The sequence below is a fragment of the Haemorhous mexicanus genome, chromosome 2 (assembly GCF_027477595.1).
Source record: "Haemorhous mexicanus isolate bHaeMex1 chromosome 2, bHaeMex1.pri, whole genome shotgun sequence".
Lineage (NCBI taxonomy): Eukaryota > Metazoa > Chordata > Aves > Passeriformes > Fringillidae > Haemorhous > Haemorhous mexicanus.
This window is the reverse complement of record NC_082342.1, coordinates 44,874-61,003: the sequence shown is the minus strand read 5'-3', so window position 1 is coordinate 61,003 and position 16,130 is coordinate 44,874. Positions and strand designations below refer to the sequence as shown.

General features: G+C 42.8%; 1 long non-coding RNA gene across 5 annotated transcripts; it reads left to right on the top strand.

Moving 5' to 3' along the window:
- Positions 1–701: 701 nt before the first annotated feature.
- Positions 702–9,074, top strand: LOC132339835 (uncharacterized). Of its 5 annotated transcripts, none has more exons than XR_009489727.1 (4): positions 702–1,546; positions 5,654–5,858; positions 6,549–6,669; positions 7,230–8,691. It is a non-coding gene; the product is annotated as an uncharacterized LOC132339835 (long non-coding RNA). The 5 variants fall into 5 exon arrangements; XR_009489728.1 differs by lacking the exon at positions 702–1,546 and adding an exon at positions 4,625–4,662; XR_009489732.1 differs by lacking the exon at positions 702–1,546 and adding an exon at positions 8,765–9,074 and having other exon boundaries at positions 4,732–5,858; positions 7,230–8,587.
- The last annotated feature ends 7,056 nt before the right edge of the window (positions 9,075–16,130 follow it).

Genomic DNA, 16,130 nt, shown 5'->3' with positions numbered 1-16,130 from the left:
AATATTTTTTACAACAAAGGGTTGGTGGTTTGTTTTTTTTTTTTTTCGTTTTTATTGGGTTAGAGGCAGGGGTTTTGTTTTAAATAATATGAATATAGATATTATTTTTGTCTATTTCTAAATATAGAAATATATAATCAGGATATAAATATATAGATAGAGAAATATAAAATAGAAATAAATATAATAGGAAGAGATGTAATATAGAACACAAATGACACTATACATGAATACACATTTAAACTGTAAATGGGAGTATAAATATGAAAAATGTAATTTAAAAAAAATTAAATAAAGTTTAAAAGAAAGGGGTTTTTTTGGCTTTTACTTGGGTAGAGGCAGGGGTTTTATTTGAAATCATATGATTGTTACAGAATTATAAAATCTTAACCAGAAATATATAATCAATATGTAAAATATATTAATAAATCTAAGTAATAGGAATCGATTAAATATAGAATATAAATGTATATATAAATAGAAAATTATAAATATAGAAATCAACATTATGCATCAATATACATTCTAAATCGAAATTTGGGTATAAACATGAAAAATTTGAAAATAAAATATATTTAAATATTGTTTAAAAGAAAGGCTTGGGTTGTTCTTTGTTGACTTTTTTTTGCTTTTTAGCCGCCTGGTGGGCAGAGCGCGGTACTGCAGCCCCCCGAGGTTAGCCGACAATAGCCGAGTGGAGCCGAAGAACCGAAAATAGCCGAGGGTGGACGGAAATAGCCGAGTGGAGCCGAAGAACCGAAAATAGCCGAGGGTGGACGGAAATAGCCGAGTGGAGCCGAAGAACCGAAAATAGCCGAGTGTGGACGGAAATAGCCGAGTGCAGCCGAAGAACCGAAAATAGCCGAGGGTGGACGAAAATTGCCGAGTGCAGCCGAAGAACCGAATAGGACCGAGTTTAGACGGACCGTGCCGAGTTCAGCACAAGAACTTCTCCCCTCCTTTTTCGAGGTGCATTGGGTGTCCCAAGGAGGGCTGGGTTCCTCAGCGGGGGTCTTAAGAGTTGGCGCTGATTCTGCTTTTTCTGAAGGTGTATCAAAGTGTGCTACCTGAATGACAGTTCTCTCCCCTGGAAAGCTTTCTCTCAATGCCATCAGCGCACGAACGCGTTTTAGTTGTGGAACCAGACGGAATGAGAAAAGCCAACACCCGTGGCAGATTTCTGTTTGCTCTGGGTCTGTGAGAAGCGGGCTCTGCGCTGGTCACCGAGAGGCGCTGTTGGAGAGTGGCACCAGCGCCAGGTGTGAGTGTGACGGTGATGAGGGCTCGGAGCAGCCCCAGGTGTGAGTGTGACGATGAGGAGGGGCCGGCTCCTGCCGGGGTCTGTTTTAGGGGGAGGGTTTGCCTCAGCTCCCTTTTGCATGGTGCTGCTGAGTAGCGGGGCTCCCGGGGCTGTCTCGTGGAAGGACGGTGAGAGCTTCTCCCGGGGTCTGGGGGAACACCAGGATACGCGCTTGGATACGCGGAGCGTTGCTTAAAGGAGGTGCCGAGAGACAGAGCTTTGTGCCGGGAAGCGGCAGCCGAACAGGTGAGCCCGTGTGGACTCGGAGCGGGGACTTTTGTCCTTTCCCTTCTCAATTTCATCTTGCCAGTCCCTCCCCGGTTCCCCAGGAACAAAAATGGAGCTTATGAGGACAAAAGAAATTAAGGAGAGGGAAGCAGCTACTCTTCTGTTATTGTCTGTGTTTGAACCGGGGGGGGATCCCCCTTCACTTGCGGTTTTAAGGGTGTTGATTGAAGGAAAACCTGCCTTTTCCAGGCTGTTAGGGGTATCACAGGGGCGACAGGGAATCCCTGCGTTCTGTTTTAAGGGCAATTGGAAAAATATCGTGGTCGTATTGTGAGTTTGATTTGAAGGCAGCCACCCCATTTTCATCATCCTAAGGTTTAAATTGAGGGGGCAGCCCTGTTGTCCCTCCTTCTCGAGGGTTCGAATTGAGGTCAAAATCCCTCTTTGCCATCAGTTGAAGGCTTTCATTTGAGGAGAACCCCTTATTTTCTGTTATGACAGGGGATGAAACTGAAGGGGAGAACACACGTTTATTCGCCCTTGTTGAAGCGAGGTGAGCCCCGCCCGCGGCGTCCGTTTCGGGGTACAATTGCGGGCACCTCCAGCTCTCGCAGCGTTCGCAGGCTGCAGTTGCTGGATGCTAAGGGATAGGGTGTTTTTCCTGAATGCTGTGGATCTCGGTTCAGGTGGTGACGATAAAGGTTTGTTTTGAATGGAGTTTTGTTGTCGGATTTTTTTTTTTTTTTTTTTTTTTTTTTTTTTTTTTTGCCGGGGTGTGCGATGTTTTCTAAAGGTGTGCGATGGTTTTTATGGGTCGTAGCGTGAAGTAGAGGTTAGGCGTTTAATTCTGTTGTGGTGGCTTTTAGTAGCGTGAGTGTGTAGCGTTTGTTCTGGTGGGCTTGAGGTAGCGTCAGGTAGTTAATAGCAGCGGGGTTTTAAAGATATTGATAATTGCGTTTGTGTTTATCGTCTTACAGGGCTTTCATTTATTTGGTTTGTTCGATTGTAGCGTACGTTTTATTGTGACGGATCATTTGGGAGATATTGTTTATGGTTCCGTTTCTCCTTAGGCTTTGTGTTCATTTCTAGGCGGCGTTTTATTTTGATAGATTGAGGCACTATGGGTTGATTCAGTTAGGAATGTTTTGTTGTTGTTGTAAATTTAAGTTTTTTTAAATTTAAGTTTTCGGTTGGGTTTTTGGTTGGGTTTTTTTGGTGGTGCTTTTTTTTTTTTTTTTTGGCCTTTGATATATTTGGTTGTTGTTTATCAGGGGTTTTTTTTTTGGAACATGGGTATTTATAGGGTGGGTCTTTTTAAGTAGTTTTTTTATTTGGGTAGTTATTTTCTTATTTTGTAGTGGTTGAGATTTTTTTCTATTTCGTTAATTAGTTCGGTTTTTAAAGTTATTTTTACAGAGTATTGGTTATTCTTTGACTTAGTGTAGAGGTAGAATTTTTTTTTCTTTTTTTTTTTTTTTTTTTTTAGCAAAGTTCAGGGTCATTGGCACTGTTTGGAGTTTAGTAAGGTGGTTTGAATTTTTCCTCGTAGTTTTTGTGATTTGCTGTGTGCGTTTCTATTGGGTTTTCTTTTATATTCGTTGCATTTTTCTGATGTGATGAGAATTGTTACGGCAAAGAGCGTTGTGTGGCTTTTTGCTGGCCGTCGGTTGGCTGGTGGAGGTATCTGGATGCTTTTGGAGGATATTGGTGGGAATGTGATGCTGTTTGCTTTGTCCTATTATTTAGGAATTGGATTTTAAATGTAAAATTATAACTGTGACGATAATTAAACAAAGCAAATAGATGTATAAAAATGGGAATAAAACCCCTTAAAATTTAAATATAGACCGAATATATAAAAGTGAAACATGTAACATGAATCATTATATATTACAATAAGCTATTATAATTTTTAATACAGAGTATTACATATGTTTATAGATATCTAAAGATCTAGATTATAAATAGAAACAAAGCCCCAATCAAAATATAAATGTAGAAATGGATGACAAATATATGCAGACATATATAAAAATATAAGATAATTATAAATACAGAATAATAAAAACCGATACAATACATAATACAAGTAATACTGTATATATCTTATGATAATAGATTATAGGAAATGTGTATTGGATATATATAAGTAGAGTACATCAATATGTTATCGTATACTATATAACAAATTATATATATAAATATGAAAATTATAAATATAAAAATACTTTTAAATAGTAAAGCGGGGTTTTTTTTGTCAATAGGCAGAGTTTTGATTGTAAAAATTTGAGATACAAATAATATAAAGGTGGAAATCTAAGGATAGAAATAGATCATAAATACATACAGATATATATAAAATTTAAAAATATAAGAAAAAATCAGTTGTAGCAGTAGATATGATACATAATAGAAATAATAATTTAAATACTTTTTTAGAATTTTATATATCTTATATGTAATCACTATTATAATGCATCAAAAGAAACGAAAGAATCATATGTGAATATAATTATAGGAAGTAGAAATAAAAATATTTCAATGGCGTTTAAAATAAGGGGGGGTTGTATTTATTTTGTTAGAGACAGGGTTTTTATTTTGAATAATAGAAGTATTATATAAATAGAAATCTAAAGGAAGAAATATACAATCGATATAGACAGATATGTATAAAAACGCAAAACATAAATAAATACAAACCATAGGAGTAGATGTAATATATTATACAAATTACCTAACGCATCAATGTCCGGTATAAAGATGCATGTGAATGTAAACATGAAACATTTAAATCTAAAATAGATTTAAATAGGGTTTTAAAGAAAGGGCGCTTGTTTCGTTCCTGTTGGGTAAGAGGCAGGTTTTCGGCGTTTATTTCAGAGGATTTTCTGGGGGATGGCAGCCGGTTTTTTGCCCGCCTTCCCCGCCCGCAGCCGAGCGCGGTCCCGCCCCCCGGACGGGCAGCGGCCGGGACGCGTCCGTGCCGAGGCCCGCGCGCGATCGCGCCCTGGGGGGCGGCTCGGCCGGGACGCGCTTGACCTTCCCAAGATGGCGGCCAAAAGGGCGGGAAAAAGGAGCACCGCGGTCTGTATACCGGACTGCCTGCCCGCCGGCCCGGCGGGATTTTCCGTGAGGTATGCAGCGCCGGGCACACGGGCCCTGGGTCAGTGGCGCCGCTGGCGGGCGGGTGGCGGGCGGGCGCCGACAGGCAATGGCACGGACGCCTCTCTCTGCCGGGGACCCGCAGCCGCCGCCGTCCCGGGACTCGGGAGAGGCTCGGCCGGGAGCCGGGTGACCTTCCCAAGATGGCGGCACGAAGGGGGGGCGCGGTCGAGGCTCGCGGTCCGTTCGCTGCGCTGCCCGCACGGCGCCCCCGTGGCGGCGCCGGCCCGTCGGGGCTTTCCGCGGTGGTTCCGGTGCGGGGCTGGCGGGCTGTGGGCTCGGCAGCGCCGCGGGCGGGCGGGTTTTGGGGGGCCGCTGACGGGCACTGGCGTGGTGGCCTCTCTTCGCCGAGGTACTCAGGGTGCATCCTGTGCTGCTGGAGGGGGCTTTTGTACTGGGGAAGCTTATTTTATTTTTCCGAATGAAAATAAGCTGCCCGGTATGCCCGTGTAGGCGTCAGTAAAACGCTTGCTTTGGTAGGGAATTTAGTACTTAAAAGTAGGGGGTTTATTTGATTTAAGCGTGGATGAGTCTCCAATGACTCGATAGTCACAACAATGTCAATATTACAGCCAGGCAGGTGACCGCGTTGGAGAGAGGAGGGCAGCTGCCAGCAGGCAGCCCCCAGGAAAACAGGGGAGTTTCAGTGGTTTCTGGAGCCTGAGGAACAGGGAGATGCCCTGAGCTGAGCAGGAGTTAAGCGCAGTCATGCGGAGGCCTGGCTGTTACGATTGAAGGTCGCTTCGTGAATATCGATAGTTTCTGTAGGTATTTTTATATCTATAGAAAGATAAAAAGTAAAAGTAGACTATAGAGCATTGTGCAGGAGAAGAAAGAACCCTTTATGTAAGATGTGACCTGAGGGGCATCATGCCAGGCTGTCCCTTCCAGACTGGGAAGGATTCAGTGTTTTGTATGGCACGATGGAGAGTTTTGAAAAGTAAGATTTCCTCTTCGGTGCAGGTCCGATGGGTGAGGCCTGGCAGCTTGTGCACTGCCACTGTGGTACCCTGCGTGCCTCTCCTTCCCTCCCTGCTCCGCAGGCACAGCACGGGATCAGCAGGGAGAGGCGGCTCTGTCGTGGAGGATCCAGGAGCTCGGCGTGCGTGTCTGAGCCTGCAGCTGCGAGCCGCAGCAGGACCCAAGGTCTGCACACGCCTGTGTACAGGTACTCTCAGAAATGTTGACTGTCCTGACTGAGCCCTCAGGAGCTGGCAGTGCCAGCCTGGAGAACAAGAGTAACTTCCAGCCTTTTCTTTTGTCTCCGTGTCCAGTCTAATTCCTGCTGGGCCTTTGCCCATCATGGTGTGAAATGCTTCAGGGAATAAAGGGGGGGAAAAAAGCGGGGGGGAAAAGAAAAAAAGATCAAACAGTGGTCTAAACCTCAGGAGGAAGAAGACATCTGTCAGGAAACACTCTTAAGAGAAATGGGATAAAGAATACTTGTTTACTAATTCTTTCGTATCTGTAGCTAGTTCAAAGACAGTCAAAGCCAGTCCTTCCCGTGAGAAGGGCAAAAGAAGAACAGAGAAGCCCTCAGCCTAAGCCATTGGAAGCAGCAGCAGCAGCTTTGTGTACTCCGGTGTGGCAGGCATTCCTGGGTTGGCTTTTTTTCTTTTGCATCTAGCACCGGTAGAGGAAAGTTCTTTGCAAGGTGATCGTTCCAGCCTTGAATTGAAATGTGAGCAAAGAGGAGCTTCCTCAGTTGGATTTGGGTTTATTCACGGCACTTGTAAACAGAGTTAAGGTGAAGATAACACGGGCAGGGAGTGTGCCGTGGGTTACCACGAGCGATAAAGGATTTTGGGACGGTGACAAGGCAGTTTCCCCTTCAACGTATTGGTTTTTTTTTTTCTAGAAGAATGATGCGAGAACAGAAAAGTTGCAATGGCATTGCAGTTCCCTGCACAGAAAATAGCCAGGGAGGTGAAGCCCGGCCAAGTGGTGCCGTTCGACTGCGCCCCGACTGGGAGCATCAGGTGAGTGACGAGGACTGAGCCGCTCCCCCCCTTTAGCAAGCACACCGGCAGTGTCAAGCCGGATCACCCTTTTCCAGACCGCCGGCATGTGCTTGGGGACAATAACCTGTACTTTTCACAGCCAGGTCTTCTGAGCCACAGCACCTCCTGCTCTGCGGTGGCCACTGCTCACTGATCCCAGTGAAAACAAACTTGTGTACAGGCACTCTGCAAAATTCCCACCTTAGATGCCACTGAAGCGCAGCTTTGGCTTTCGGGCATCTCCCCCGCAGGCCATCCCGTGTGTCGTTTCCGCAGAGGATTCCTTGTTAGTTAATTACTTCGTTTTGTTTTTAATTTCCAAAGAATATCAGTTGACTTTTACAGCTTCTTCAGTGCTCCCCAAGCTTCATGCCACACCTAAATGCTCATCTTCGCTGCCTGAAGGTCCTTTCTGACCTGAACGATTCTATGACTTTGGTCCGTACTTCAGCTTAAGGGAGAAGCTGCACGTTGATTGGGTTTTGGAGAAAAAGATTTGAACGTCCAGCTGTGAATTGATCTTGTGTTTTGTCTTCCAGGTTCATTCCCATTGTGATCTGCAAATGGCAAATCAGGGTTGCTCTTTGTTAAAACCAAAAGGGCTCTCAGAATGTTGATGGAGGTGATGATTGCAGGGGCGATGCTTCTGGAGAATAGCTCCCCCATCTTCCCCAGGGCCTGGGCAGAGAGAGGTGGAGCTCGGAGTCCCCCCAGTCCTCCCGCGGGTGCTGGCGTCTGCGGCGCCATCGGGACGGGATCCACGGCGCAGCTCCCTCCTCCAGAGGCCGAAAGCTCAGCCTCCAGTTTCGTGCAGGGTGATCACCTTTCCAGGGCAATACAAGCACTTCCCAAGAGCAGCTGGTGAAGATGGCGCAGAAGCAAGGACAAGGGTGCAGTGAAAAGTTTGGTGCATCGATCCAGCTTCCGGACATGGTAGGGAAGACACACCGTTTGCTAAAACACCAAACACGGTACTTTTCATTCTTTGTGTTTTTCTGTGCCCCCATTGTGATCACCCCTGGAAGTATTATTTTCGAAAAACATATCTAGGAGAGAAATCGTAACCTGCTTTGCGTCCTTCTGCCTGGAAGGGTTGTGACACAGGGAAGTGAGGAAGGGGCTGGCCGGGGTCAGCCTCTGCTGAGCCTCAGCTCTGGCTGCTGCTCCTGCTTCCCGGGTACAGCCAAAAGCTGTCATGATCAAAAGAGCAGGCAGCCCTTCTGTCCTGAGTCACAGGGGCCATTTCTTCCTGAGTGACTCAAGATGGGAAATCATTCTTGGAGCTTCAAAAGAAAAAAAAAAAAAAACCTCACGCAATCATTTGTAAGTGTGTATATATACACATAGATTTCCTTCAATGAAGAAGAAAATCTTAGAAATATCATGTCACGTCTGGCTTCCTAGAGAAAATCCTTATCTCTGGGCTTCTGAAATCAAATGTCTGTGCATTTATAGAGCATTTCCCCTCTTTTGATGTGCCTCCCACAGTGATCTTCTACCCTGCCCCACGGCAAGAAGAGTTTGGTGATTTTGCTGCTCTGCTCTCTCAAGGGTGTTGCAGGCTGCGTAGCAGGGAGTGAAGCCCTTGTCGCTGCTCATCAGACACTTTCCTACAGAATTCTCCCTGCAGTGATAAAATTAGACTGGTGTTAGTGAGCTGCCAAGTAGAGCAGGTAACATTGGACAAGAATTGTTTCTGAGCTGCTGTTCACTAGCACGTGTTTCCCCTTTCCAGCGCGGTGCCGCCGCCCAAGAAAGGATTTTTGTGGGTCAGCCAGATGTGCTCCTGCCTCCCACTGAGGCTCTGAGATGGAGCCGAGTTTGCATTCCAGTTTATTGCAACAGAGGGTCACGGGAAATTTCCTCAGCTATCTCAGGCACAGAGCCATGGAAGCAAGTAAGCCTGAGCTCCTGCGTGCTTGCTGTGAGCCTTGGGACGAGTGTGCATCATTGCAGGCTTGGAATTTATTGAAATGCGCTAAGGAAACCGGCTCTGGGGGGGGAGGGAGGGAGGGAGGGAGAGGAAATCCTCTCTTCACATGTGCCAATCCTTCTCTGAAACTCACCCCGGCAGGACAGCACGAAGACTGAACGTGTAAGAAGATGTGGGCTGCAATGGAGAACCTGGCAGGAGCATCCGACGCACACGTGCACGAGTTTTGCTTTTTGCTTGGATTGAAACTCAAAAGTTGTAAGGAATTTGGGAATGAGATGGGACGTTTCAGAAGAAGAGGAAGGAGGAGAAGTTGTTGTTGTTACAGTGTTACAGTCCTGGCAAAATCCTTTGTTCTAGCTAATAAAAGAAGTTAGTTAAAAAAAAAAAATTAAAAAAAAAAAAAAAAAAGTGTTTTTTTTCCTTGAATATTATATTCGTTGGTGGTGTATGGTGTGTTGCTTTATTTCTTGGTATTATTAACTCTCTGTCATTGTTTTCTTTTTGAGTGAGGCTAACTTTATGGATGGGTTGGTTTGTATTTGAGTAGGATTAATTTCAGTAGGTTTCTTTAATAGACTTGGGATATTGTTGGGATTTTGGTTTTGTTTATTGGATGTATAAACAGAGAGATTTGGTAGGGCTAGCTCGGCTGCTGGAGTGTTGGGTGTTAATTTATTAGATGGCTTTTGTTAAAAGCCGTTTTAAAATTGTTGAAAGTTTTCTTAAAAGAGTAGTGGTTTAAAGGTGGTTTTTAGTAATTGATTGTATTGTTTTATGCTGTTTGTAGCTGGTGTACCAGAAGGGATATGGTGTACTTCTTGAGTGTTACGGTTTTAGCGTTCCCAAGTTCCGATTTATTTCTGGTGTGATGGGTTTTGTTTAGTTTTATCTTTGGGGACAGGGGCATTTTTATGGTGGGTTTTTATAGGCAACATTTTTTAAAATTTGGGTAGTGGTATTTTTAGTATTTTAATAGTTTAGATTTTTTATTTGTATGCTTTTAATTAGTTTTTTTTTAATTTTTAAGATAATTTTAATAGATTATTTGTTCTTATTTGTGAGTTAGCATAAAGGTGGAGCTTTGGGGGGTTTTGGAGTAATGTTTAGGGTCAGTTGCACAGTTTTGAGTTCAGTGAGTCGGTTTGGTTTATTTTTTCATGGGTTTTTGTTTTTATTAGCAGTTATTTCATTTTCAATGTGTGTTTGAGTTTTTTGGGTTTCTGAGCTACTGGTTTGGGAGGAAGTTTAGGATTGGAATGGATGGGGGGGTTTGGGCTAGTTATAGAGGGGTTTTAAAATTTATTTCCAGTTGGGTTTCTGTGAGTTTTTAATGGGGTGAAGTGTAGTGGGGCCTTTGTTCTTTGTTAGTAGCAGAAATAGGTTTTGTTTGGATGTGCTGCGATGGGACGAGCGTGCCCTGCGCGCCGGCGCTGACCGAGGCGCGTCGGGATTTCTGTGGTTCTGACGGGTCAGGTGAGTGAGTTGATATGGTTTACTAGACAGGTCAAAAGAGAAATAAAAATAAATTTGAAAGGAAATCTAAAACTATAACTGTAAACATAAACATGGAAAACAGATAAATATATAAAACTATCATATAATGTATGTTATTGTGACATACTATAATATATGGAAAATAGAGTCTAATATATATACACAAATATATATAAGTAGAGATTGTAAATATAAAAATATTCACTATAGTTTAAAAGAAATTGGGGATTTTTTTTTGTTTTTATTAGGTTATAGGCTGGGTTCTTTTATAAATAGTAGAAATATAAATAATATAAAACTATAAATCCAACTATACAAATCTATAATATATCTACTGATACCTATAAATATTTAATACAAAATAAATATAAGTAGCATAAATATATAGTATAAAGACAGATCTGTTCTTCAAGGCATTCTCTATACTAGATAATCTATAAATATAGTAAAAAATAGAAATGGACATGTGAATATAATGATGAAAAATAAAATTATTTTTAAACTTTTAAATACGGTTTAACTGAAGGGGAGTCTTTGGTTTTTATTTGGTTAGAGACAGGGGCTTTATTTTAAACAAGGCAAGTATTATAGAAATGTAAATCGAAATATAGAAATATAAATATATAAAGTTATGTAACTATAATTAAACTCTAAATGTAAACCTAAATATAAATATGTGTAAGTAATGTGAAGAGATGTAATCTAGAATGTCAATAACATTATAGGGCAATTGAAATTATAAATATAAATGGGAAAATAAATACGAAAAATATTACTATAAAATATGTTAATATAATTTAAAAGAAAGGTCGTTTTTTCTTTTTATTTGGTGTGAGGCAGGGTTTTTATTTTAAATAATATGAATATAGATATTATTGTTTGATATTTCTAAATATAGAAATATAGAAAGAAGATATGAAAATACAGATATAGAAATATAAGCTAGAAATATATATAGATAATAGGAAGAGGTGTAATATAGAACACAAATGACACCATACATTAAGATATATACGAGTATAAATATGAAAAATAAAATAAAAACTAATGAAATACATTTTAAAGGAAAGGGGTTCTTTTTGGCTTTTGTTTGGGTAAAGGCAGGGGTTTAATTAGAAATAATGTAAGTGTTACAGAAGTAAAAATCTTAACCCGAAATATCTAATCAGTATATAAAAACATGTATAAAACCATAGAAATAAACCTAAGTAATGGGAACAGATGAAATCTAGAAATTCAATTTCTATCTAAATAGAAATTTGTAAGTATAAATTGTTAAATTACATGATACACCAATATATACATGATAGATATAAATGTGAATATAAATATGAAAAAATATAAAAAGTAAAATAGATACTGTTTTAAAGGAATGTTCGGGTTTGGGCTGGTTTTTGGGGTTTTTTTTTGTTTGGTGTTTTTCTTTTTGTTTCTTATTGGGTGAGAGGCAGGGTTTAATTTCTTCCGGCTTATTTTTTGGCATTTCTTTCAGAGGAGTTTTCGGCGGGGGCCGCCCCTGTTCTCTCTCGCCGCCTTCCCTGGCCGCAGCCCCAAGGCGCGCGGCTGCCCCCGGCTGGGGCGCGCGGCGGTGCTGCCGCCTTGTGGGCAGAGCGCGGTACTGCAGCCCGGCACGGGCGGGCATCACCGCTGCCGCCATGTTGGGAGTGGCGTGTTGCGAATGTCGCGGACTTTCTCTGACCTTCTCAAGATGGCGGTGCAAAAGGGCGGGAAAAAGAAGGCCCCGCGGTCCGTCTAACCGGACTGCCTGCACAGCACCCTGACGCCTGCGCGGCCACGGCGGGATTTTTTGTGGCGTATCAAGTGCCTCGGACGCGGGCTGTGAGCTCAGGTGAGTCGCGGACGGTTGTAATTTGGCGTGTTTCTGACAGGCATCTGCGTAAACGCCTCACGGTGGTGGGGGGGGGGGGGGTCCTCGTTTGGCCGCCATGTTGGGAGTGGAGTGTCGCGGATGTCGCGGACTCGCTTGACCTTCTCAAGGTGGCGGCATAAAGGGCGGGAAAATCGAAGAGCGCCCCTCCCGGTAAGTCTGCCGCCTTGTGGACAGAGAGCGGTACTGCAGCCCCCCCGAGCCAGCGCCCTGCCCATCCCCAGGCGTTGGAAGCGACCCCAAAAAGGGCGCTAGAGGGATAGAGATCTGTACAAAGAGATAGAAATAGGGATCGTAAACAGAAAAATATTTAAATGTCGTTGAAAATAAATTGGGGCTTTTTTGGTTTTTATTAGGTTATAGGCTGGAGTTTTTGAAAAATAATATAAATATAAATAATATAAAAATATAAATCCGACTATACAAATATATACTATATATACCGATACCTGTAAATATCTAATATAAATAAATTAAACTTATAGAAATACCTATTATAAAAATAATATATCTGATAGATCAAAAGGTTTTCTCTAGACTATATATCACATCTATGAATATAACGAATAAAAATTATAAATGGACATGTAAATATAATTATGCATAACAAAATTATTTTTAAATCTTTAAATAGGTTGTAAATAAAGGGGTGTTTCTGGTTTTCATTTGGTTAGAGGCAAGGGTTTTATTTTAAATAATGTAAATATTTTAGAAATATTTTCTATATCTAAATAGAGAAAGATAAAATAAATGTATCAAGATATACACCTGTTGCTTAACTATAAATTTAAATTTAAATATGAATATATGTAAGTAATATGAAGAGGTGTCATTTAGAATATAAATAATATTAGGCTGAAAAATAATTCATTCGTATGAATGTGTATATAAATATGAAAATTGTAAATATAAAGATATGTAAATATAGGTTAAAAGAAAGGGTTCTTTTCGTTTTTATTTGGTGAGAGGCAGGGCTTTTATTTTAAATAATATGAATATAGATATTATTGTTTTATATTTCTAAATCTAGAACTATATAATCAGGATATAAATGTAGATATAAAGTATAAATCAATAGAAATAATAGGAAGAGATGTAATAGAGAGCACAAATAATTAATATATACATTAATATACATTTGAAATGTAAGTGTGAGTCTAAATATAAAAACCATAAGTAAAAAAAAATTAAATACAGTTAAAAAAAAGTGGTTCTTCTCGGCTTTTATTTGGTTCGAGGCAGGTTTATTTTTTTAAATAATAGAAGTGTTACAGAAGTAAAAAACTTAACCAGACATATATAATCAATATAAAAACATATGTATAAAAATATATAAATAAATATAAATAATAGGAATGTATGTAATATAGAATATAAATTTATATACCGATAGAAAACGATAAACATAAATGTACAAATAAACGTTGTACATCAATATACATTTTAAATAGAAAGGAATATAAATCTAAAAAAAAAAATTCAAATATTTTTTACAACAAAGGGTTGGTGGTTTGTTTTTTTTTTTTTTCGTTTTTATTGGGTTAGAGGCAGGGGTTTTGTTTTAAATAATATGAATATAGATATTATTTTTGTCTATTTCTAAATATAGAAATATATAATCAGGATATAAATATATAGATAGAGAAATATAAAATAGAAATAAATATAATAGGAAGAGATGTAATATAGAACACAAATGACACTATACATGAATACACATTTAAACTGTAAATGGGAGTATAAATATGAAAAATGTAATTTTAAAAAAATTAAATAAAGTTTAAAAGAAAGGGGTTTTTTTGGCTTTTACTTGGGTAGAGGCAGGGGTTTTATTTGAAATCATATGATTGTTACAGAATTATAAAATCTTAACCAGAAATATATAATCAATATGTAAAATATATTAATAAATCTAAGTAATAGGAATCGATTAAATATAGAATATAAATGTATATATCAATAGAAAATTATAAATATAGAAATCAACATTATGCATCAATATACATTCTAAATCGAAATTTGGGTATAAACATGAAAAATTTGAAAATAAAATATATTTAAATATTGTTTAAAAGAAAGGCTTGGGTTGTTCTTTGTTGACTTTTTTTTGCTTTTTAGCCGCCTGGTGGGCAGAGCGCGGTACTGCAGCCCCCCGAGGTTAGCCGACAATAGCCGAGTGGAGCCGAAGAACCGAAAATAGCTGAGTGTGGACGAAAATAGCCGAGTGGAGCCGAAGAACCGAAAATAGCCGAGGGTGGACGGAAATAGCCGAGTGGAGCCGAAGAACCGAAAATAGCCGAGGGTGGACGGAAATAGCCGAGTGGAGCCGAAGAACCGAAAATAGCCGAGTGTGGACGGAAATAGCCGAGTGGAGCCGAAGAACCGAAAATAGCCGAGGGTGGACGAAAATTGCCGAGTGCAGCCGAAGAACCGAATAGGACCGAGTTTAGACGGACCGTGCCGAGTTCAGCACAAGAACTTCTCCCCTCCTTTTTCGAGGTGCATTGGGTGTCCCAAGGAGGGCTGGGTTCCTCAGCAGGGGTCTTAGGAGTTGGCGCTGATTCTGCTTTTTCTGAAGGTGTATCAAAGTGTGCTACCTGAATGACAGTTCTCTCCCCTGGAAAGCTTTCTCTCAATGCCATCAGCGCACGAACGCGTTTTAGTTGTGGAACCAGACGGAATGAGAAAAGCCAACACCCGTAGCAGATTTCTGTTTGCTCTGGGTCTGTGAGAAGCGGGCTCTGCGCTGGTCACCGAGAGGCGCTGTTGGAGAGTGGCACCAGCGCCAGGTGTGAGTGTGACGATGATGAGGGCTCGGAGCAGCCCCAGGTGTGAGTGTGACGATGAGGAGGGGCCGGCTCCTGCCGGGGTCTGTTTTAGGGGGAGGGTTTGCCTCAGCTCCCTTTTGCATGGTGCTGCTGCTGAGTAGCGGGGTTCCCGGGGCTGTCTCGTGGAAGGACGGTGAGAGCTTCTCACGGGCTCTGGGGGAACACCAGGATGCGCGCTTGGATACGCGGAGCGTTGCTTAAAGGAGGTGCCGAGAGACAGAGCTTTGTGCCGGGAAGCGGCAGCCGAACAGGTGAGCCCGTGTGGACTCGGAGCGGGGACTTTTGTCCTTTCCCTTCTCAATTTCATCTTGCCAGTCCCTCCCCGGTTCCCCAGGAACAAAAATGGAGCTTATGAGGACAAAAGAAATTAAGGAGAGGGAAGCAGCTACTCTTCTGTTATTGTCTGTGTTTGAACCGGGGGGGGATCCCCCTTCACTTGCGGTTTTAAGGGTGTTGATTGAAGGAAAACCTGCCTTTTCCAGGCTGTTAGGGGTATCACAGGGGCGACAGGGAATCCCTGCGTTCTGTTTTAAGGGGAATCGGAAAAATATCGTGGTCGTATTGTGAGTTTGATTTGAAGGCAGCCACCCCATTTTCATCATCCTAAGGTTTAAATTGAGGGGGCAGCCCTGTTGTCCCTCCTTCTCGAGGGTTCGAATTGGGGTCCAAATCCCTCTTTGCCATCAGTTGAAGGCTTTCATTTGAGGAGAACCCCTTATTTTCTGTTATGACAGGGGATGAAACTGAAGGGGAGAACACACATTTATTCGCCCTTGTTGAAGCGAGGTGAGCCCCGCCCGCGGCGTCAGTTTCGGGGTACAATTGCGGGCACCTCCAGCTCTCGCAGCGTTCGCAGGCTTGCGATCGGGCCGCGCCGCAGCGTTCGAGGGCGCTTCTTCTGCCCGTGGCCCGGCCCCGAACGTTCCCGCTCGGGAGCCCTCCCGGCACCGCCCGGGCGCTCGCTGAGGCGGACGGGGAATTTGGCGCGGCGGGGCTGCCGCGGCAGCGCCGCTGCAAGCCGTGCCGGAGCCGAGCGGGGCTGTGCCGGGCGGGCGGGCGGGAGAGGCGGCCCGGGCCCTGCGCTGGCCCGGCCGGTGCCGGCCGCTCTGCCCGCTCCGGGCGCGGGGCTCGGGCGCCGCCGGGGCCCCCTGGGCCCGGTGCCGGCCCCGCCGGGCCGGGGGAGCGGGCGGGGGGCTCCGGGGCGGCGCCGCCCCTGCGCGCCGGAGGAGCCGCTGTCCTGCCGGCAGCCGCGCTCCGTCCGTGCCGGCAGCGCGGGCTTCGATTGCTGAAAGTT